Source organism: Nycticebus coucang, chromosome 4 (assembly GCF_027406575.1).
Source record: "Nycticebus coucang isolate mNycCou1 chromosome 4, mNycCou1.pri, whole genome shotgun sequence".
Classification (NCBI taxonomy): Eukaryota; Metazoa; Chordata; class Mammalia; order Primates; family Lorisidae; genus Nycticebus; species Nycticebus coucang.
Window position 1 is genome coordinate 79,465,696 of NC_069783.1, and position 24,923 is coordinate 79,490,618.

Below are 24,923 nucleotides of genomic sequence, written 5' to 3' on the forward strand. Positions count from 1 at the left end.
CCATGAGAAAGGAGGTCAGACATGCCTTATCATGCCACCAACACCCTGCCTTCTTAGAGATGTCCTTGTGACTCATCAAGAGGCCTAAGGCTATGCAACACATGCCTGCAGGTCCTCAATATACACAAGCAACCACTTGAGTCTGGGAATAAGTCAGTAGATTATCTCTAATTAAAAGACCCTTATCTGAACTCAAGCTTTTCCCTGACTCCTGGTCTATTAGACAAAGCCTAATTCTTTTAGCTGATTTTCAGCTAAAGAATCTTTAAACTCACCTATAACCTATAAGCTTTGAGATGTTCCACCTTTTAGGGCAAAACCAACATATGCTTTCCACATATTGATTTATGAAATTACCTGTAATTCCTGTTCCTCTGAAATGTATAAAACTAAACTCTAACTGCAACACACTGAGCCACTTGCTTAAGGCTTCTTGGGCATGGCTCTGGTCACAGTCTTACACTTTGGCTCAGAATAAACCTCTTTAAATTATTTTACGAAGGATGGCTTCTTTTTTTTTTTTTTTTTTTTTTTTTTGGCCGGGGCTGGGTTTGAACCCGCCACCTCTGGCATATGGGACCGGCGCCCTACTCCTTGAGCCACAGGCACCGCCCTAGGATGGCTTCTTTTTTATTGATAATAGCTCACATATAAGACAGCAAACAGAATCCCAGAGTTGGAAACCTTGCTTTTACTCTAATAATTTTTACTAAATGTAGGGAAAAATAATTGTGTAAAGGCAAAGTTCTCTACCTAACATTGCTCATAACCATAGATCATACCCTACCACCCTCAAACTGGCTAATAAATGAATTGGTGATAGAAAACCACAACATTACCCAGTTCAGTCTACTCTTTGAAAGAATCAAAATGTGTAGGTGTGAAAGGATGCAAAGAACACCTCCCTACACTGGGTGGGTTAGGAGTTTCATAATAGCAATCCTACAGAGATCTGCCCTGATTTAGGAATAAATAACAAAGGGGAAAAGAGGTGATTAGATAACACCAGTGGCTGTACTAGATGGGAACAAGTATAAAAGAAAAAAAGGCTATTTCTATTTTCCTCCCAACTTCTGTCTTTGATTTGATCCCATCACCTTTCCTTTCCTTTCTCTGTCCCTTGGTGATCCCCCCCCCATCCCATTTCTTTCTGATCATTTACAGGGTTAAAACAAATGAAAATCTAGCAGAGTTTAATTTGAAATAGCAGCCTCTTATAAGGATAAAAAATTATCTTCTCCTCTGATTCCATAACTGACTCAAGGCTTAGGGAATTTATGTGGAGAAGAAAGTCCCCATGGTCTGTCCATTTCCTTGTGCTTCATCTGGTGTTGCTGGTTCTTTCAGGGTCAAGTGGGCAGGAGATTTTATAGGAAAAGAGAGAAAGGTCCTGAATGACTGGTGTTAATATAACATTGTCAGGGTCTTTTGTGGCAGACACCCTGTTCCTAGCAGAGGCTGTCTTATTACAGCATGCATTTGTGGGTTTATTTGAAAGCATCGTATGGATGTCTACACTCTATCGCTTCCTGTCCTGGGACCTTCACAGTCTCCATATAAGTTTTGTTTCACACAGTGTCATACCATTCATTCTCCTTTCTAGCCAATCACCATCTTGAGGTGAGTATACTTTAAGACAGCGAAATAATGAATAGCCTCTGTGGAAATCCAGGGAGTCTTGCCTTTCCAAACAATTGGAAAGTAGTATGATATTACTGCTTTCTCTCTTATACCTCTTTTTCCTGAGCTATTGTAGACAGAAGCTAGATTTTTACAGACATGGTTAACAGCAACGCCTTTGTTCACACAAGGTCAGACAATTAAGTTTGCAAACTCATCCTAGAAAAAGTGCTACATACCTCATTGCTCAATATCACTACAGTGACCTTCAAAGTACTCCCCTTGGGAAGCTATACTACAATGCCAGCACTCAGTCCACCCCTCTAAGCACTTTTTCCAGAATGAGTTAGCGAACTTAATTGTCTAACCTCATATATCACTCAAATTCCAGTGATACATGAAACATTCATAGAAAAATTCTCTTACCACAGAGTGGGCCAAATAGGTTCAGCTCTCCAGAAATCCATCATCTCTATAAGTAGTTTTCTTAGAGCTCTTCTCACTTGACTTGGACTGGGTAGGAGTGTGGAACAATTCTTCTCTTCTCCCCCACAAAGAGGAGAGGATAAAACCCAAAGCTCATTCCCACTAACTAGCATTATATCACACTATCTCCACATTTCTCTGTTCAGTTTCTAGTCTCTTCTTTATCTGTATAAATAAGGCTGGAATTGGATGATTAACAGACACAGAACTATAAATAGTTCTATCAGTTTTCTATTATTTGTAACAAATCACTGCAAATGTAGCAGCTTAAAAAATATGTAGTTATTATTTTACAATGTCCTATGATTAGGAATATATAAGCCTGGCCTGGCTGGGTCCTTGACGTAAGGACCTGGCCTGTGACAGGTGCTGGTCAGGCTCTGTTCTAACACAGAGGCTCAGTTGGCAGGATTCATTTCCTTGCAGTTGTATGAGGGCCACAGCTTTTTATTGGCTGTAGGTTTGAGACTGTCATCACATACTTGAGGTTCCCTGCTATGTGAGCCTCCTCGTAGGTGGTTTTCAATATATCTGTTTGCCTCTTTAATACTAGCAGAAGAGTTTCTCTCTGCAGTTGGCTGTGTGGGAGTCTTAAAAGTGGAGTCTTATCTACTTATATCTAAGTTATGTAAGTGACATTCAGTCACTTTGACAAATAACAACATAATCAAGGAAGTGATAGCCCATCACCTGGGTCATAGTCTATTGCTGAGAAGGAAGCTACCGGTTCACCTACACTAAAGGGTGGGAAAGGGCAGCTATGACACAGTGGGGGTCAGTTTACCATATGTCTGCCAGATAGTTAAACTAGCCTTACAAATATGTATCAAGAGACTCCTTTGACAATGTGCCGGTGCTTATCTATGTATTGAAGCTTTGAGGTTTTAACATTAACTGAAGGCAAGAAAGGAAAGTCTCAGCCAACTTTCTGTTACGAAAAAATCAAAACAATCAAAACTTAAGAACAGATTCTATGGATTGAAAGAAGGATCTGAACAAGGCATACAAAAAGTATGGAAATTGCTTAAGTTTGAGAAAGCTTTGGTCTTTGTGTTAGAAATACGTTTTAGACACTAATATATTTGTGATCTTAGAGTACGATGCAGCCGATATAAACCAACGAAAACCAGAAGATCACTGAACTTGCTATCATAACAAATAAAAACCACAGAGTTAAATAAAGAAAAAAAGAAAGAAAACATGCTATAGCAAAAATTAAGTAATATTATTGATCATCAAAAGAGAATCAACATTATAGGAAGTATAATGATTGAAGAAAAAGGGAAGCTTACAAGTGTCAGTTAAAAGGAAATACAAATGTGCTTAATATGCTTTTCATTACTTCCCTCTAATCAAATAATCTTAACCTCAATGTTGATAAATTGAGAAATACAGATTTAAATTTCTCATAAGAATCAAATATAAATAGGATAAAAATCTGTAACGTATCATTTTACTAGAGAAAAATGTGATTTTTATAACATATGGGAAGAAAATGATATAAGAATGCAGAAAACAAATTAGTGTTACTGAAGTGAGAATAATAAACCTACTGTAATTTTTCAAAGGGATATAAATTGAATTTTTAAAAACATAGTTTATATATATGGTGTTAAGTAGAATCTCAATTAAAATATGGATCCAAAAATTTTAAGAAGTTTAATAGCAAAGCTGATGTGTTTCAAGGCTAGGGAAATTAGATGTCATCTTTTGATAGGAGACATCTCTAAAAATTTGTGGAGTAATTTTTAAAGTTTGTAAATTTTTTTGCCACAAATTCCTCATTCTCCTGTTGTCTCTTCCAAGATTAGATTTTCGGGAAGGGGGGATAGAAGGCATAGGGAATTAATTATAACCTGGTGTTGATGATTACTGCCATTATATGATCAATATCTATCTTTCATGAATGAAATATCTTTTCTGGGTGCATTCGTCCTGTCTTTGGAAATTTATTCTGAAGCCATCGTGTATGCTGCCTCATTCCCTGAAGCAGTATTATAGTTCTGGGTCAACTCCCTTCAGTTTTCTTCTACATGTTGTGTCTCCATTAGGACCACCGCCCACATCTTCCTACTAAAAAATCTCTACACGTATAGTTAAGTCACCATTAAGGGTGGGCACAGTCGTGCCCCGTTAACAGTTACTTTTCCACAGGCAACAAATGCCTCTTTGCCTGACACATGGTTAGAAGTGAAGCTTGCCCCAAGCTGTTCTTTCTTTGTCTTGCCATCCCAGACAGATCCCGCCTGCTCCTTCCTTCAGTTCTGTCTGTGGGAGAGTGGGTGCTGGTGTCTTTGTTCAGGTATGCTTTCCAAACTCCAGGGTCACATGGAAGTTTTTCTCAAGTCCCTGGCATCATGCTTCACAGTCTCACATGCATGCTTGAGACAGGGGAAGGAGCAGAAAGCCAAATATGTCTATATTCGCACAAACTCCTTTCAAACAATCTCCTCTATATTTCTACTCTTTTACAAAAGTTGGAGGTGGATAATGGTGATAGAGAAAGGTAAGAACATTTTCAGTATCTTCTCTAAGTTTTGCCTGGATGTGTCTAGTACTTATCTTTGAAATATAAAGAATTTCTTATTTCTTATCCTGAGCTTTGTGATTTTTTTTTTTTTTTTGTAGAGACAGAGTCTCACTGTACCGCCCTCAGTAGAGTGCCGTGGCATCACAGGCTCACAGCAACCTCTTAACTCTTGGGCTTACGCTATTCTCCTGCCTCAGCCTCCCGAGCAGCTGGGACTACAGGCACCTGCCACAACGCCCGGCTATTTTTTTGTTGCAGTTTGGCCGGGGCTGGGTTTGAACCCGCCACCCTCGGCATATGGGGCCGATGCCCTACTCACTGAGCCATAGGCGCCCCCCAAAGATTTTTTTTTTTTTGGCAGTTTTTGGCTGGGGCCAGGTTTGAACCCGCCACCTCAGGCATATGGGGCCGGCGCCCAACCCCTTTGAGCCACAGGAGCCACCCGAGCTTTGTGATTTTAGACAAAAGTCTGAGTCCATAGAAGGTCCTTTTGTAACATCCCATTATAAATAATGACTAATATTTGTTAAGTGCTTCCGAAAACACCGTGTGTCTAAAATCTCACTGAACACACACAAGAACTAGAAGAGGCAGGTATTAGAATCATTCCAGGTTTACTGTCTTAGGTGGCTAAGCCGGGAAACAAATCCCGAGATGGAAACTTCCTGGCAAGAGGTTTACAGAGGACTGCTCCTGGGAACAAGCTTAAGGGGCCTTATGCCAAGTGAAATTAATAAAAACCGTCTCAAAAGGTTACATGTATGATTCCATTTATATAATTTTTATATAATTTTCTTGAAACAACAAAATTATAGAGATGAACAGATTAGTAATTGCCAGGGGAACAGAATAAAGGTGGGCACACTGTGAAGGGAAGCACAGAGATTACCGTGATGGTGGAGCAGTTCTGTACCTCGGTTATGGGGGTGATCTCATAAATCCACACACGTGATGAAGTGCCTTCGAACCACACGCATCCTGACACACACAGAGCACTGGTACATGGAGAAAGGGCTTTGGACAAATCCAGCAGTCATTTCTAAGAAAAACTCCACAGAAATGTAAAGAAAATGGCAAGTCATCATAATACTATTCAAAGAAAACCAAAATGACATTTTACTTATCTTATGCCATTACTTTGGAACAGACCATTTCAATTAAAATTACTTCTTTTGTGGAAAGTTCAGTAATGATTAGGCAATAATTAATTTTTGTTAAGATTGTTTTTATTATGTTATATTTTAGTACATACTAGCAAATTAACTTTATTAAAATGATAGATTAGTGGTTAAAAACAAAATAATTGACAAATTGAAAAGTCAAAGTAATAATAATGAAGATGATTTTTTTTTTTTTTTTTAGAGACAGAGTTTCACTTTATTGCCCTCAGTAGAGTGCTGTGGCATCACACAGCTCACAGCAACCTCCAACTCCTGGGCTTAGGCGATTCTCCTGCCTCAGCCTCCCTAGTAGCTGGGACTACAGGTGCCCGCCACAACGCCCGGCTATTTTTTTGTTGCAGTTTGGCCGGGGCTGGGTTTGAACCTGCCACCCTCAGTATATGGGGCTGGCGCCCTGCTCACTGAGCCACAGGCGCCGCCCATAATGAAGATCATTTAATTGCTGGTCCACCGAGCTCAAAATCTAAAGAATCAAGTGAAACATAGAATATGCAGATACATTTCTATTAGTAAATTAAAGATCGGCGATTTAGTTTCAAGGAAACAATACCATTCAGCACATTAATATAGTTTATTTAAATTTTAATGGGTTTATAATTCTATTTTGAATTTTATCATTTACTTTGACTTTATGGTCATGGACATGCATGGTTAAAACTTTTATGTAATTACATATTTAAATGAAATTATCATGACTGATTTGATTCAACCCTGGTGTCCATGAGGATTTTCTAAAAATTCCCTTCTTTACCCAAGTTTGATGAATATTATTATGGTCCAGGCATAGACTCCTGGGAACTTTTCATTATACAACCAGACAATGTTGAATCTTTCTTTTAGTATTTGTGGTATAATAAATCATCATAAATTTTGCTTCCTAAAACTATAACAAATACTTAAATGCTAATTAGACAAGCATGCTATAAACATAACACAAGATAATTTTATATCAAATGATCGCAGCCAAGAAATGAAATTTGTAACCAACACAACAGATTTGCCAAAAAAGGGGAGATAGATAACCAGCATAATATATTGTTGGAGAGTGAAACTCCATGATTAAAAACGCTCTAAGGAAGAAGTATTCAACATATCATTTACACTGATGTAATCTTATCTTGAGATCTTTAAGTTAATTACATCCTCAAAAATCATATTTCCAAATATGGTTGTATTCCCAAATGCAAAGAGTTAGAGCTTCAACTTACCTTTTTGGTGACATAGTTCAACATGTCATAATATTCATTAAGAATCCTGAGGGTCTTGGATCATGCCATGGATAAAAACTTCAAGGAACTGAAAATACCAGTCTGAAGAAGGAACTGCTAGACCAAGGTCATGCATTGATTTCTGAAGCACATTTGCCCATCTGATCAGCTCACTTTATATGTATTTTGATAAATATTTCTCACATTGCTTCCAAGTTTGTGATTTCACAATGGAATCTAAGTCAGTGCCAGATTTATAGAACTTTTGCTAACTCCAAAGTCCTATAAATTTTAAACTAATGGAGACAAAATCTTTTGGGACTCAACTTTGTATATCTTCAGTTCCTGAAAGGACCTTACAAAGGGATGGAAAAGAAATAGGATCTTCTCCCTGCTTTCTCCGAATGCTTTGCCAGCTGTCTGAGTTAAAACACCATTTTTGTATTTGGTAGACTGCTGGAGAACTGAGGCCAAATAAACAGGGAAGGAGAAAATGAGGAAGAAGGTTATGTGAGTAAGTTGCCTGAAAGGCTTGTCAACATTATGGAAAACAGCTATCTTGTATGGACAACATCAGGTATTGCAGGGCTAAAGTAGTACTAGATGCTATTTCAGGGAAGTAGAATAAACCATTCATAAGGATATCAAAATGAGTTTAACCTGGTTTTTAAATGTTCTGCTCTATCTTCAGGTCTGCAAATTTTTACACATAAATGTTTATCCATTATTCAGAAAATTTTAGCTAAAAATGTTGGTTTTATTCTATAACCCATCATCTTCTCCTAAAAGTACTTTTCCTCTAGTCTGTCACCTGGTCTTGCATACTGAAGGGCTCATTGAAATTGTTGTTCTCAGTTGAGAACTATCTACTTAATGGTATGTGATTGTTGCTATGTATCCTATTAATTTGGGGGGTAATTCTTTTTAATTTTAGTCAAGTCATTGCTAATTTATTACTATTTATAGTAATCTTTAAAACATTTCAAAATACCAACTCGCAATGATATTTAACATTTGAAGTTGTAAGTTTATGGTTTTATGAATAATTACTAAGTTTGTGTTAGTTTTTGGTGGCCCTTTCTTAATTTTTTAATTTTAATTTTTAAATTTTTAATCAAGTCACCGAAGAGAACCCCACAAGTAGCCTTTGTGGAAGTTTTTGTTTTTTTTTTTAATAGTACCTGTTATCTCAAATTAAATATAGAGTACTCCCTTTAGGGAGCTATACACTGATCCTAGGTCTTAGTCTACCCTTCAAAGCAATTTTGAACTCTTTTCCTGGAATAGCCATTAGCGGTGTCATTATATTACCCTTGATGTCCTGAATGTCATCAAAATGTCTTCCTCTCAATATTTCCCTTATCTTCAGGTCAAGGAAAAAGGCATATCAAGTGAGTAGGGAGAGTGTTCCAAAATAGTTATTGGTTTAATGGAGAAAAACTCCCTCACAGACAGTGCTGTGTGAGCTGGTGCAGTGTTGTGATATGAGAGCCACCACTTGTGGGTGAAAATTTCAGATTGTTTTGGTCTAACTTTTCCATGCAGCCTTTTCAGCATTTCCAAATAGTAAACTTGGTCAACTGTTTGTCCAGTTGGTATAAATTCATAATGAACAATCCCTCTGAAGTCAAAAAAGTTTAGCAACATTGTTTTGATTCTTGATTTGGACTGAACATTTTTGGTCCTGGAGAATTGGACGACTTCCACTGGGAATTTTGATGCTTTGTTTCAGAGTTGTATTGGTGCACCCATGTTTCATCACTAGTGATAACGTGGCCCACAGTCTTGATTCTCCAAAAGGCAAACTTTGACCCTCTTTTGCTCTTGTTTATCAGAGAGCTCCTTTGGGACCATTATTGCACACACCTTCCTCATGCCAAGATTTTCAGTTAAAATTTTTCTCTTTCTCTATTGATGTTTACTTGGTCTGTTATGCTTCTCATAGTGAGCTGATGGTTTTGATATGCAACTTGATAAATTTCTGCAATATTTTCATCAGTTCTGCTCATTACTGGCCTTCTCAACATCTCTTCATTAGCATTTACTCTCCCCTCAGAAAAATGTTTAATCCATTGTACATTGACGTTTTCTTCATGGCATTATCCCCATAAACTTGGACTACTATGTCCCTGATTTCACTTTCATTCTTGTCAAGTTTAACAAAAAAATTAATGTTTATTTGTTTATACTGCTTCCTTTTATATTTGTTATTATTTAAAGATCAGGCTGGGCACAGAGGCTCACAACTCACTTTCATTCTTGTCAAGTTTAACAAAAAATTTAATGTTTATTTGTTTACACTGCTTCCTGTTATATTTGTTATTATTTAAAGATCAGGCTGGGCACAGAGGCTCACAACTGTAAGCTCCGACATTGTCACAGGGGCACCCCAAAACATGTAACAACAGTAATGAATGCCTCTCAGCAAGATACCACCACACACAGACATGAACACAGCTGTGAGACTCTGATATACCAAGGTTATGAAATGTTACTAAGCCATTTGTATAGTACTGCCAGCATAAAGCACACAGTGGCAAGTTCACGAGCTTAATTGTCAGACCTCATATACTAGTTTATATTGATAAATAATATTCCCATTGTATTCCTGAGCCAGAGGTTCAATCACTATAAAGTGTCCTGATTAGTTGTTGGGGTGGAGGAGGCTGAAGAGTCTCACATTTTGCTCACACCATTTTCTGTTGCACTGTGTAAAACTGCACACATTATCAAAACAAAATTGAACCTGTTTCCAAATGAGGAGCATAGGGGTAGTTACTTAACACTGTCTCTATGAACATTAATATTAATGCATGTATGTGAAGAGGCTGCCATGGCAATTGTCCAATAAATTATTAGTAATCCCAGTTCTTCCTTTCAACTGTCTTCACTTCTTTCTTGATTGAAGGAGGAACATCTATGGCCAGGGAACATCAAAAATACTATGTGTTTCCACTATATAATTCATTCATGTAACAAAAATCCATTTGTACTCCTAAATCTACTGAAATAAATAAATAAATTTTTAAAAAATATGGGTTTTCAGTGAAGTAGAAATATGTGTAACTTTATTTTAGCATTTAGCTAACACATACAATGAAAAAATCATATATAGAAAGATGATGAGCATCAAATCTATGAGTTATCAGCATTTCAGAAGACTCATGTATACTTTGTCACCAGTTCACTGGTAGGTTTATAATGACACTGGTGTCAGTAAATAATTCCTGTTATTTACAAGACCATATGATATGTCTCTCCCATCTCATAGCTGAAACTTATCTCATTTAACACACACATAAAGAAAACTGACAGCCAAGGCAAAATGTTATTTAACCTCAGACCTTTATGACTATCTTTTGAATTGAATAGGAATAGCATTTAAACTTTAGCTGTAATATATGTGAGTAGGATTCATCAATTATTAGTAAATTTGCAAGTGTTCTGGAATGAGAGTACTTCATATATACTTCATAGCAGTCACTTATATGATACTTAGTTGAGCCCAAGATACTTCAGAATAATTCCCTTTTCTCTTTTCAGTTGGTCTTACTGCTTTTGATGTCTTCTATCATGTTATCTCCTTGCTTCAAGGGTTATATTTGTTATTATTTAAAGATCAGGCTGGGCACAGAGGCTCACAACTGTAATCCTAGCACTCTAGAAGGTCAAGGCAGGTGCATCATTTAAGCTCAGGAGTTCAAGACCAGCCTGAGCAAGAATAAGATCCTGTTACCACCAAAAATAGAAAAACTACTGAGCATAGTGCAGGCACCTGTAAGTCTCAGCTCCTTGAGAGACTAAGGCAAGAGGATCACTTAAGCCCAGGAGTCTGAGGTTGCTGTGAGCTATGATGCTATGGCACTCTAGTCTGGGTGACAGAGTAAAACTCCTGTCTTTAAATAAATAAATATATAAAGAGGAAACAATTCAGCTAGTTATTCAAGCTTTTCCCAATGAAACCGTAAGTATTCTCTTGTCTATGCATGATAATGTTAGCTCAGTTCAGAGGTTCTGGCTCCATGTCCATATATTATATCATCTATCTCTTATGATCCGTTAGCCCACTCAATCTCTTCACTCTAGGCTTGATTCTCTGTGGCCATTCTCATCTCCGAGAGTTTGGCCAAACTTTTGTCCTTTCCTAGAATTGTATCATCCCTTCTCTACCTCCACATGTTCAATTTCTCTCTATTTATAATACCCAGTTTAAATCCTGCCTTTTCTAAAGGAACTTGGAATGGGGCCATTAATTATTTGCCAGCAATTATACCTTCTTTGCCTCTAGAGTAATGCAACTCATTGGGTATGTGACCACTGGCATGTTTATTGAAGAATAATAGTTTTATGAATAGTAGCCATATTATGCAGGAATCGTGACTGGCAGTTTCTTTGGAGGCTCTTTATTACAGCAAAGGAGTGAGAGTGGTTGGTCTACATATTCCTGCTAAATTGATTTGTACTAAATTTACCTAAGGAACTGCTTGGATTTTTCTGTGTTTATTTTAGCATTTAAAAATATTTTAGTGTTTTCTAAATTTTTTTTTCCAGATTCTTGCTACTTTTTATATAGGCATTTAAGAATAAATTTTATACCTGGGCATGGGACCTCAGGCCTGTAATCCTAGCACTCTGAGAAGCTGAAGCAGGAGGATTACTTGAGTTCAGGAGTTTGAGACCATCCTGAGCAAGAGTGGTCTCAAACTCCATGCACCATCTCTACTAAAAGTACAAAAATTAGCACAGTGCAGGGCCAGGCGTCTGTAGTTCCAACTCCCCGGGAAATTTAGTCAGGAGTTGCTTGAACACAGGAGTTTGAAGCTGCTGTGAGTTAAGCTGAGGCCATGACACTCTAGCCTGGATGACAGAGTAAGCTCTGTCTAAAAATAAAGAAGAAGAAAGAAGAAGAAGAAATTTTACAGGGTTTAGTTTAGTGGTTTTCAAATTTTAATGTACATATTTTCTTGGGCTCTTTTCAAAATACACAAGCTATTTTCTATTTTCACTCTTGAATAAAACAAACTTTGAAAGTTGAGGAAGTTCTTAAACAATAATTATGAATTTATTACTGAGCTGACAAGGAAGTAAGACATATGCAGAAGTCAAAATGAAGTAAAAGCAAGGACTTGAGAAAGTGAATTACAAAGCCACCTGTCACCTTGTGACCCAGAGTCTGTATTTTGATAGCTACACAGAATGTAAGAGCTTAGATGTAACTAATCCTGATGGAAGTCTAATAGGAAACTACTGTAAAAGCTCATTGTAAAATGATAAATTAGTAAACGGGTAAATATAACATGAAATATAAAAACTAGTTTTCTTTTTTTTAATTTTAATGAGTTGAGAGCCAGAAAGAGGCTAGAATCTCCCTCACATGGATTTATTGCCTGAACACATAGTACAAAGGTCTTTCAAAAAATTCAAGAAGATAATTTAATTAAAAGCGATCCCAGGCTGGTGGTGACCAGACAGAGAACCAACAGAAGCAAATATAATTATTCTCAGAAAAAAAGATATAGAAGTATCAAAGAATTTCCACAGAGTTTGGAAAGAACATGAGCCCAGAATTGGAAAAAGAATTTGTTAGAAAACAAAGAAATGTGAATGAAAGGTCAGAGTAGAAATCAAAAACAAATAGACACAAAAGATACCGTTTATTCAATATATGTAATAGAGGATTTTAAATAATAATATATAATATGTATAAAAACATGGAAGATCCAGATAGGACACAGATGCTTGATGGAAATATATATTAATTTTGGAAGGATACCACATGTATGATTGAATGCATTTGTCAAAAACCTTGAATTATATACCTACAAAGGGTGAATATAACTGCTTATAAATTGCTTCTCAAATCTGACTTAACAAAAGAATTGCCATTTACAAAGATTAAAAAAAAAACACACAAAGAAAACTGGGGAACAGAGCCAAAGTGACAATTAGAGGACATATTTATAGCTGTAAAATGCTTGTAGTTTTAAGGAAGGGTGAAAAGAGAAGATTTAAAATATCACTTTTAGACAATAAGGGAACAAAGCAAAATAAAATCTTTACAAAGGATAAAAGAAAGACATAATAAAGTAAATGCTTAAATTAATATAATAGGTAACAGACATCCAGTAATACATGCCAACCAGGAACACGATAGCTGCTCCACTAACCATGCTTCCGTAAAGCCGGCTAACTGGTAATAGATACCTGACGGCCTCACTTCCTTCCATAGGAAAGCCCTAAGCAGTTATTCAACACTTGTACCTCCCTGATCATAGTCATCCTTGAACTCTGTGCTTGTTGCAATCTTATATAAATGTTCTCTGCTTTGTGCCTCCCTCCTTTGTTACTACAAACCTCTTAAAATTCTGCAACAGGTCCAAGGCTCTTTCTGCTTTTCTGTACGACCTAGGGTCTTGCTGCTCATCTGTAAACTTGCAGCGCAGACCGCTCCCCTCTGTCCTGATATGTAACGAGCGGATGAAGGACATCACCTGTATGCTGTGCAGACACTTCAGTGTAAACTCTTCTCACAGTAGCCCTGGTAAATCATCCTCCTCTTCCTGTACTCCTTGTCTAGTACCAGCATCTACATAGTCGCCTAAGCTGGAAATCTGAGTTTCAGACTTAACACCTGTCTCTCTCTATGTGCCCATATCCATCAATCCCCGAAACCTGTAAATTTTACCTCTTAAAAGCACATGTAGTTCAGGAGTTCCCAGCCTTGGCCAGACATTACAATCACCTGGACAGCTGGTCTGGATGTCAGGATATTTGAAAGCTGCTTGCTTTGTTGATGATGTCCTCAGCTGAGTGAAACTTTTAAACGTGATCAGGTCTCATTTACTTATTATAGTTGTTGCTGTGATTGCCAGTGGAGTCTTCTTCATGAATTCTTTCCCTAGGCAGAAAAGATTAAGCGTTTTCCCAACATTATCCTGAAATAAAAATATAAAATAAAACAAAATCGTTTTAAAAATAAAATAAAATGCCTTAATTGTTCTAGTGTGAAGCCAAGGTGGAGGTCCAATGCTGTCCTGTCTCCTCCACTACATTATCACCCAAATTCAGGGCCCAGAGTTTCTCACATAGATTACTGTAAACATTATGAAGACCAGTTAGGCTCCTGGTCCCTACTATTATTCATTTCAAATTCCTCCTTCATGCAAAATTGTAGCATTGTAGCTATAGAAATTTGACCATTCCTCTCCCTTTTACAAAGTTTCTCCATGACTGCCTATCAATTAAGGATAAAGTCTAAGCTCTCTCAGCAAATCAGTCTTACAGCCACTTTCATCATTCACCCGTAGTCTGGTGAGGCATACCCTCACGTCTTGTCATTTGGCTTTTGAATATAATCCAGCATAGTCGAAATTCTTATTTTCTTATGCACACACTGCTATGCTCTCCTTTCTGCCTAGAATGGCTTTCTCTGTTTGTTCACCTAACTAGTAATCAGGTTATACTCAGCTACTGGTTTATAAAATAATCCAATACTCCCTTCTCCAGGAAGCCTTCTCTGACTCTCTGAGGCTAGGTGCTATCGCTCTTTTTTTATGTTTCTGTAACATTCAAAGCTTATATTCCTTAATTATCTTAACCTGCCTTATCATATTTTTATATTTCTGCCTCCCTCTGTTACCAGATGAAGAGGGTCCGGCTGCCTGCCATTGTCAACCAATATGCAGAGATGGGGATAGGTCCCACAAACTTTATTTGTCAGAAGGCTAGAAATTCTGGATAAGAGTGAGAGAACCCTCTCCAAGACGGTTCTGTTCTTCCATTTCCAAAACCACGGTTTTATACATAAAAGTTCAAAACAAAACCATGTTAACCCTCATCTTAAACAACAATAATCAGCATAACTTATGACCCATAATAAACAATAATTGGCATAACTCATGACCCATAGCAGCTTTTCTAATTCAAAAGTTAATCTCCTAAATCAACTACTCAATATATACACTTTTAGATTATCGCTGAATTTATAAAACAACAAGCATGGGAGACATGAAATGAAGGTCACGTAGGACCTAAACCGGCCAGACCAGCTGTGTCATCTCAGGCCTAGCCTGACTGACTCCATCTTATTCTCATTACAAGCCCTCTCACCTCAATAGCTTGTACGTTCCTTGAGTCCTCTCAAAGTGTGACTCAATCCTTGATACGGTTTGGACAGATGGGAAATACAATAACCAATAAAAGTAATATTTGTGTTCCATTTACTTGTAACTTACATGCAAACATGCATGAAATACTGATAGAATTGGACAGGTTTAGCAGTAGCCATAAAAATACATACAACAGTCACACAGAAGAGAAAACATTTACTCTATGGGGGGACACGGAGTGGAGCGAGGGGTGGTTCCCCAGTTAGAAATGATTGATTAGATCAGCCCCATCTAGAACTGAATTCATTACAGCAATTACTATTAAAAGATATCCAAACTTCACTGGACCCATGAGAGTCTAATGGCAGCTTTGGAATGCTGCACTAGAATGTCAGTTATAGTCCCTGTGTTTTCATTTTACAGATAGTGATCCTGATTGAAAATCTGTAAGTGGCAATTTATAGTAATGATGTTTGGTTACAATGCCGTGTATCTGGTGGAATCTTCCATAGTCTAAGTATCATCTCCAGTTCTTTCCAATGTGATAGTTGTATAACCATAAATAATATTGCTTACTATGTGAACAACAATGTGAGCACAGAGGGAAGAATGAGACCTTTGTAGTTTTTATCCTGTTACCAGGGTTGCAACACTCATTAAACTTCTCATCTAGTCTCCAACCACCTGAACTTCCCAAGCTGTCCATGATCTAAGATATAGAACTCAAGAAATTTGGAGACTCCAAGGCCTAATGTGCTTTATGCATGCTACCTTCCTGTTTTTCCTTTGATCATTGAAGTGCTTTATATATTCACTGCAGAAGTGTTTGGTTAGCTGAATTTTAACTCTAGCTCTAAAATCCCAGAAATGTATTGTCTAACAACAAATTCCTTATCACAAAAATGATGATGCAAACAATTTGGTTGCTTTTGAAAGTTCATTACAAAGTGATTCTCCATACGTTGTATGAGAAATAAAGGTAAATTCTTTTGGAAGACTAGGTAGATACCTATACTAAATAAGGAATACAGGTTCATGGCATTGGATTGTCAGAGGGTATTTGGTTAAAACCATCTTCCTGGGAATATTTAAGATTTTAGAGACAGAATTAGAATCATACAGATCAGCAGGGCATCATTTTATGCACTAAACAATTAATACCTCACTAATTTTCTCCCTTAAATGTTTCCTTACTAACGTAAATGTACTCATGCATTCTTCCAAAATGTTCAGTGACATGTTTACGGAAATTTTGTAATTTTTCTTCACCATGAAAATGTCCCATTTTTCTAAGATTCTCTTTTTCTCTAATGGAAAATGTTTCTTTCTCTAAGCCTTTATCCTTTGATGTAAAAGAGCTAAAAAACTGTGGATAGCTTGGGTTAGTACTGATTACAATTGCCACTGATGAGAGAAAGTACCTGAACCAAGAGTTTCTAAAGAGATAGCTTTGTGCTTGCTTCCCCTGGTCTTTGAAGCCATAAGAGTTGACGTGTCCATCCTGATGTAGGAATGCATGCTGGCATATTTTCTGGGGCATGGAATAGCATGGGTTTCCTTTCTTCCCATTAGCCCAGTTGCTTTCAATGCTTTAGCAGTATGACTAAGTGCAAGACAAGGTTCTCATATTCCTTCTAATAACAGCAGTGGTTTCCAATCTCTGCTTCTTTTTGTCAAACATGATTGGTGACACTTATGTGACTTGGGCCACTCTCATGTACATACCCCAAATTATCTACAATTATAGAGTTCAATTCCCTCTTTCTCATTAAGACACAGAGGGATTGAGCTGTATGGGATACGTATAACCAGTTCCATTTAAAAAAAAAAAGAAAAGGATACAAAGAAAATAATGACTTTTTCTCTTTTATAACTGTTTTCTCTTTTATAAGTAAGACATTATTTGGTAACTCCTTGCAACTTACTATATCATATCAATGTTTTGGGATCCATTGGCTGAGAAGTGAAGATGTGACTGGTGTTAGAATTTATGATATTTCTTAATGCTTGTACGTATTCTTTAAATTGTTCAATGTAGTCTCTAATCATTCAGAGTCCTCACAAGAATTTTTATCATGAAGGATTCTTTCAGAGCTCTACACTATGAATTTCAGGAACAATTCTTGCGCATTAAAGGACTTTGAATTTTATAATACACCTATGATATAAGTACATCATGAACTTTAATTTTATTAAGAACTTTGTATACCTGTTTCCATCTAATATTACATTAAATTATATGTGAGGGTTTGTAAATTCACTCAACTGAATAACTGAAGCCCTGTTGCTTTTAACCACATGTCAAATTTACTGCCCTCTTGAAGTCTTTAATCATGTACCACATATATTCAAAAGCAATGAACTTCATTAAAAGACAGGACAATTCAGGCAAAAATAAAAACACGAAAAATTTAGGTCATCAATCTTAAAAATGTACTATATTTGAAAATCATGTAACCTCATCTTAAAAAAATTCATATCTTAGAGGTCATGGCTTTGAATGCTAGTTCAGTTATTTGTCCTCTGAGCTAATTATTTACTTTTAAGCCTCAGTTTACTTACACGTAAAACTTTGATAAAAGCAGTCATTTCACACAAAGTCTTTATAAAATGTACAATGACATAAAGACAACATAATAGTATAAAAATATGGGTGTAAATATATATAATATTAATATGTGTAATGTCTAGTTAGTGCTTTACCACTATAAATGAATAGTTGAGTATTACAAAGGCCCTTTCTGGACCTTGGATTGGGAGTGAGGATATCTGCCTTTCATTTCTGTATTTCTCATATTAAATTATATAACCTGAGAAATTCCCTGAATCCTCTGGGTCTTATTCCCCATAGTCAACATCATAGTTTTGGTTACTCACTTCCCTGCAAGTATCACCCCATTGGAAACCTGAGGAGAGGAAGGGAGGAGGTAGATCTCCGGGCACATGATCCTTGTACCTACAGGAGCAGATTGGGCAGAGATCAAATTGTGCTAGTTGTACAGCCCAGCGTGCTGGTGTTCCATGCTCAGGCAGAGATCTTGGCAGAAACCTAGTCATTATAGGTCACAATTTTCTCACAGGACTTAGAGGACGTCTGTACCCTAATGAACAACTTGAAGGTCCTAGAGTCATCCCAGGAACTTTAGTTGCTTGGCTAACACAGAAAAACTAGTTCCTGGCCTTACTTTCTGAAAATATGATATGGTGATTGGACTTTTGTACAGAGTCAGGCTGAGGAATAGGTGAAAGTCTATCTGTTGGCTAACCCTTCACCTACAATAATGAACGGAGATTGAGAGGATTCAAAATGACATCACCTATCCCAGAGTGTTGCTTTGATGTCCAGGGGTAAGAATTCAAGAAGAAATGCTATGCATAATATAAAATGCAAAATAGAATATTTGTTTATTGTATAATCTAACACTTTAACTGAGTTTGCCTTTGTCTACCATTGAAGCAGATTATTTTATAAAATAGATTATTAGTTCACATTATATAATTCAACATTTTAATTAATTGAGATTGCTTTTCCTATCACATTAATCTTGATAAGTCAATTTTTGTTCTTTTGATTGTGTCTCTCACAATCTCTTTTGATTGTGTCCAAGTATCATCTACCCAGATACAATATACCAAAAACATAATTATTTATAGGAGATTCAGTTCAGCTAATGAGAAGAGAGTACTGAAAGTTTATTGAGATTTAGAGTGATTTACTCTGATTGTGCTAAAATCTTATTAACAATCTGCATTGTTGTTTTTATTCTGAAATGTTAATGGCTGCTCACTTTTCTCAAGTGTTTATTTGTTTTTAATATTTAATTTATTATTTCCAAGTCCTTGGAAGTGCTAAGGGAACATGGACTTCTAAGAGTACAAATAACTCCCAAACCACAATTTATTAATTTGATGCCAACTTCTTGAGCCAGCTGTTTGTCTCAGTAGGCAGGGGGCAGGGGACAGAATCAATAAAGTACAAATTTTACTAAGGCTTTCCTGTACCTAATGATATACTCCAAAAGAGAAAAAAAGGTAGAAGAAGAAAGGAAGGGGGATAAAAGGAATGATAGATTCAGTGAGAACATCAACTCCAGTATTTAAAAAGGTTGATCTGGAAGTATAAATGCTATAAGAATACTTTGTCACTCACAAGTGAATAGTTTTAGTAACTCACATTTTCCAAGGACAGAGAATACAGATATAAAATCTTCATATCTTTACGATTCAACATATGTTTATAATTTAGCACATATTTAAATTTCTTATTTTTACTTTCCTTGGGCAAAGAATCTTCCTCTTTTCTGCAGTTGACTTTCTCTGGATCTCTTTGGTAATATCTATCATATTTTATGGAAATGCATAATTCAGTTACAGCTATACTATCCAGCTTGATTTCTGGCTTTCTTAATGAGAAAGAGAGAATCGATCTCTAGATTTGTAGGTACTCTGGACGTGTATATGATTAGTGGCCCAAGTCACATGAGAGTCATCAGTCATGTTTGGCAAAGGGAAACACAGAGTGGATTTGAGAATATTGTCTTATATTTAGTCATATCTCTAAAGCACTGAAAGAAACTGGGCTGATGGGAAGAAAAGGAACCCATGTTGTTCCATGTCTCAGAAGAAGAGATTTGTTGCATTAATGAAGAAAGAGGAAGGAAAGAAAGCTTGGGGGAAAAAAAAAAGCACTAGAAAAGAAAATGTATAGCCAATGGGAAAGGCAATCAGCAGACCTAGATTCAGATGTGACACGCATGTTGGAACTATTAGAGAGGGAATATGTATCTGTATAATAACTATGGTTAATACTTTTAAAGATTCTGATGTAAAGTGCTGGCAATAGTATGGACAACATGGGGATTAAAAGCAAGATGGAAACTTTAAGAATATATAAAATGGAATACAAACATCAGAATACACAATATCAGGCATAAAAAATGCTTTCCATGGATCCATCAGTAGACTTGACAGAACTAAAGAAGAAATCAATGATCTTGAAGTTTTGTCAATAGAAATTATTCAAAACTGAAACACAAACAGAAGAAAGAATGGGAGAAGAAAGAGATAAGAACAGCTAAGAGCAATAAAACGACATCTAAAACCACCTAAAATACATATAATTGGAATCCTCCTAAATAAAGAAAAGAAAGGGAAAAGGGAGGTAAGTCAACTATAAAGAGATATGACTGCAAATTGTTCACAAATAACAAAGATATGAAAGCACCAAACAGAATAAAAGCCAGAAAAATATGAGGCACATAATATTCAACCCAGTGGAAAACAATGGAAAAAAAATCCCAAATCTTTAAGGCAGTGGAGAAAAATAAATAAATATGAACTATGGAGGCATTCTGCGATATGGATGAGTCTTTAATATATTGTGCCAAGTTAAAAAAAAAAAAAGACACAGATGGCTATATACTGTGTGATTTCATTTATATGGCATCCCAAAATTTATGCAAAACTCTAAGTACAGAAATCATATCAGTAGCTTCCAAGGGCAAGGGTGGACGAGGATGTTGACTAGAGAGAGGCACTAAGGAATTTTTGTGGGTGATAGAACTGATATATATTTAATTGCGCTTGTTGTGTATGACAGCACGCTCTTGCCAAAACTTAGAGCATTATGCAATAAAAAGGGTGAATATTACTGTGTGTAATTATATCTTTTTAAAAATGTGGATATATGTGGAAAAGCTCTAAAGAAAAAAACGGTTCCATGGAGATGGTAGAACTTCAATTCAGTCTTTAAAGGTTGATATGGTTGTTATAAAAGCTCCTTTTTTATGTATAGGTGCTAAAAAGAGAGCTTGGGGGTAATTTCACTATATTTGAACCCCTTTATTTGTGCTTAACACTGGCTGTGAGCAACATAGACTCAGTCAAGATACTATAACTATAGGTTAATAGAAATTCAAATCATTTATTTTACAAATAAAGAAAGACCTGGAGAGGTATGATAATTTTCTTAATACACAAAGTGAATGGGGAGCTGGAGGTAAGATTTCACCTTTAAATTCATGACTGGACAGTATCATTGAGTATTTAAATTTAAAATCCAAGACCTCTAAATCATGGTGGGTTCAAATACCCCTAGAACTTTTTTCTTGTCCTGTATTTACCACCCACCACTTTGAAAATGCTACATTTGGAATTCTAATGCTGCTGTCTAGGAAACCCTCTTAGCAAACAGCAATGCTCTTCACATTTGATAGTCATGTTTCCAACACATTTTCCTGTAATTAGCAATATAGATGCAGATTTTGATAAATTCCTTAGCTAAAATCACTACTTTAGAACACTGTCAGTAGAAAGTAGAGATTTTTACCTTATATATTATGGAACACTCTAGCATAGTAAATCCCAAGTTATCCTTTTCATTCGGCATAGAAAAAAATAGTTGACCATTTGCATGTGGGTTTTGAAAGGGCAGAGACATCCTATGGCTATAACAATGTATTCTGAAGAATGGTCCAGGCTCCGTACTCCCAACTGCGTGAGTTTTATTGAGTGAGAAGTTTCATTTTAGCATTGCTAGTTCCTGTCTTACAAAGGATAATGCTATATAATTTTAATTGTCTTATCTGCTTTGGAATTTCTCCCATGTCTGTGTGACCTAAGAATCTAAGCTCTTCTCTGGATAGCAATATTCATTTTGTTCTTATCTGTCTGTTTGTTGGCTATTTGTGAACCTAGCTTGTTCCCTTTAATTTGTAAGACAAGACGACTTCAAAGCCAGTTAAACTTTGGTTCAAATTTTGACTTAGCTGTTGCAATCTTGGCTAAGTTATTGAAAAAGTGTAAAATGGGATAATGATACCTCACAAAGCCACCTTGAGGGTTTATTAAACAGAAAGTTTAAGGGCAGCACTAGCTGCCCTCCAGATGCTACTTAAATTTCTCTAGCTGCTTGTCTTGGCTGTCCTTGTGTATTTCATGTCTATAGACCCATCCTTACATTTCTGGCTCTTCTGCGGTGTCTGGGATGGGTACCTTCCATTTGATTCTCTAAGCCACTGTACAGTTCTCCAACCTGCTCTGAGTGCCCTGGGGTCTGACCATGAGGGCTTCATTAATGGGCTACTTTTTCTTTTCATTCATGCTGGTGTTGTCAGTGGGAGGCACTAACAGGAGACTGAAGGTTGGGTTGAGTGTGAGGTCAGGGTATTTTTCCTCAGCTCCTCCTTGACAGGTTGGCATGACTGGGCTATGTGTTTCTACCAAAGGTCATAGCTCCTACCAAGAGGCCCTTTGCAGATTATCTCCACATTTAGGTCTATGTTTTCGTCACTGCTTTCTCTCCTTGCCTTACGCATCTAAAGATGCTCTTCGTCTGAAAATGATGTAGCTTCAGAAGACTTACCCTGTCTTGTCGTTATCACTTATAATTTTGTCCATGCTTTTAAAGCTCTTCTCTAATACCTACCTTTGTCTGATGTACAAGGCATCCTGGTTCCTGAATAACTCAAATACAGTATCCACTAAATATTCAAATCATCATTCATTTACACAGTTGAGATCGGGTTCAGAAATACCTCCAAGAACCTATAAAAGGAGGTAATGGAAAACCAGAGAAGAAGCAAGGTGTGTCTGACCAATTTTGTCATGTCTCCTAATTAAGGATCAGAGGATCAGAGGGAGAAATGATGGGAAAATAGATCAGAATAATTATTAGAGAGACATGCTGGCTTTATATAAAGTAAAAATTTAAGTGAGTTATTTCAAGTGTAAAAGTGTTTTTAAAAAGCAATAGGGAGAAAACATTATCTCAACATATTTCAAAGATATAAAGAAAAAGAAATAGCACATGTGATTCAAGCCAAAGTGATAGGAAATTAACACAGCAACCGAAAAAAACGAGTTTCTCATCACTAACTTTTAATGTTGAACAGAACTCAAGCAGATTTCTTTGGAGAGACAGAGCCAAAGAAGGTAGCTGAAAGAATACAAAGAATAAAGAGCATTCATGCATAGCTCCCTGTGCATAGATGGTCATCTTACCTGCAAACATGTGACGGGATACAGAGCTCTCATTTACCGGAGAGATCGTTAAGGCCCCACAAACAGGCAGGTAGCCTGGACTGTACTCTGGAGAACTCCTGCCACCACCCAGGAGTCAGAGACTTGCGGAAGTAACCTCTAATAAACTCATCTCCAATTATGCTGGATTTGTTTGGGTCATTCTCTGGTCTTTCAGTTTTGAAGCATCCTTTCAGTTTAGGGGGCAGATTTTCTAGACCTTCCCAGGATTTTCTGGTAACATGTAGTTATTTCTGAGGTGATTCCCAGAATAAATTTGTTAATGAAAATTTTCCACCTAGTGGGAGGTAGGTGATGATTATATATTTCAGGGGGAAGAAATCTCCTGAAACAGAACTCTAAGAATAATATTTCTTAAAATAATATCTATAACAGCATGTGATATAACTTTCCTAAAGGAAATTCACCAACAGGCCAGGGAGACATATTATACAAATACTTCTTAATGATAAGGCTTTGGTGATCCCTGAAGAACTCTCTCATTATTACCAGTGGAGGGCAAATGGTACCTAAAAATTTTCTGGCCAGGGGAAAAATAACATCAAAGAAGAGATAATGTCAAATTAAACGGATAATAGGAAAAGAATTCTAAGTCCCTTTTAACATTTTCAAGATGTTCTATCATTTTATTTTTACCAAATACCTCACTTTGTTAGGAAAAGGGTGTCCATATACCAGGTTAAAGTAGGATAAATTGAAACTCTAGATAGGTAATTTATATCCACACAATATCCAAAATAAAAATGATATAGATATGGTTCTTTATGGGTGCATTTTAATTTGCCACTTTACTTTTCCTTGTATAGCCCAACAAATAGGTGAGCAATAAGAATTTAAGGAAAAATAATGTTTTTATCTTCAAGTGGAATTGTTTTACCATTTAATTTAAAGTCTAATATGTGATAGTAAGAGACTCCAAAACAAGTCATTGGCTTAAGGCATACAGAAGTTTTATGTTTTGATCATTTAACCATCTGTAGTATCTGTTTCAAATCAGCAGATATTTCTACCCACTTTGTCAGCTGGAGACCGTAATGGAAGCTCTGACATTTTCAATGTATGGCTTGGTCCACTTGTAGCTATATCCAAGGAGGCAAACATCACTATACCTTTCACTGCTTTGGCTAGAATTTAACTACAAAGCTACTGCAAACTCAAGGAAGCAAAGAAAAGCAATCCAACCAGGTGGCCAGGAAGACATGTAGAATGAATTTATGTGAATGGCTATCTTTTTAGTTATGATTGCTGATGAAACTTTAAGAGGTCAGTGATCAACCGTCTATTTCAATCTCTTGCCCAGAAGAAAGTTAAACGTTTATAGGATGGGTATGAAGTTATAAAGACTTTGTGTTAATTAACTGGATATGTGGGTCAGAAAAGATCTTCCCAAGCTGCTCTGAGTAGAGAACCTTGAGATTTAGTATATGCAAAATAATGTGTGAAATGAACATGTATCAATATATTGGTTAAACAAGTTGTTTAAACTTTTTAGTGAGATATAACATGATTTTTTTGCTCTGAATATCAGTATTATCATCATAAGAATCTATAAAATATGTTTATTACTATTACCTATTTCCCTATTACCTACCAGTCAGTTTGAAGAAATAATTGAATTTACAAAGATTCGCACCCAGGATGAGCAAAAAGTATTGGTTTTCTTGTTTTCTCTTTCACTTTACTTAAAGGGCCAAAATATTTTGAAGATTTCTTGTTATTTATTTTTTAACCTCCATGTTTTACCCTTGCT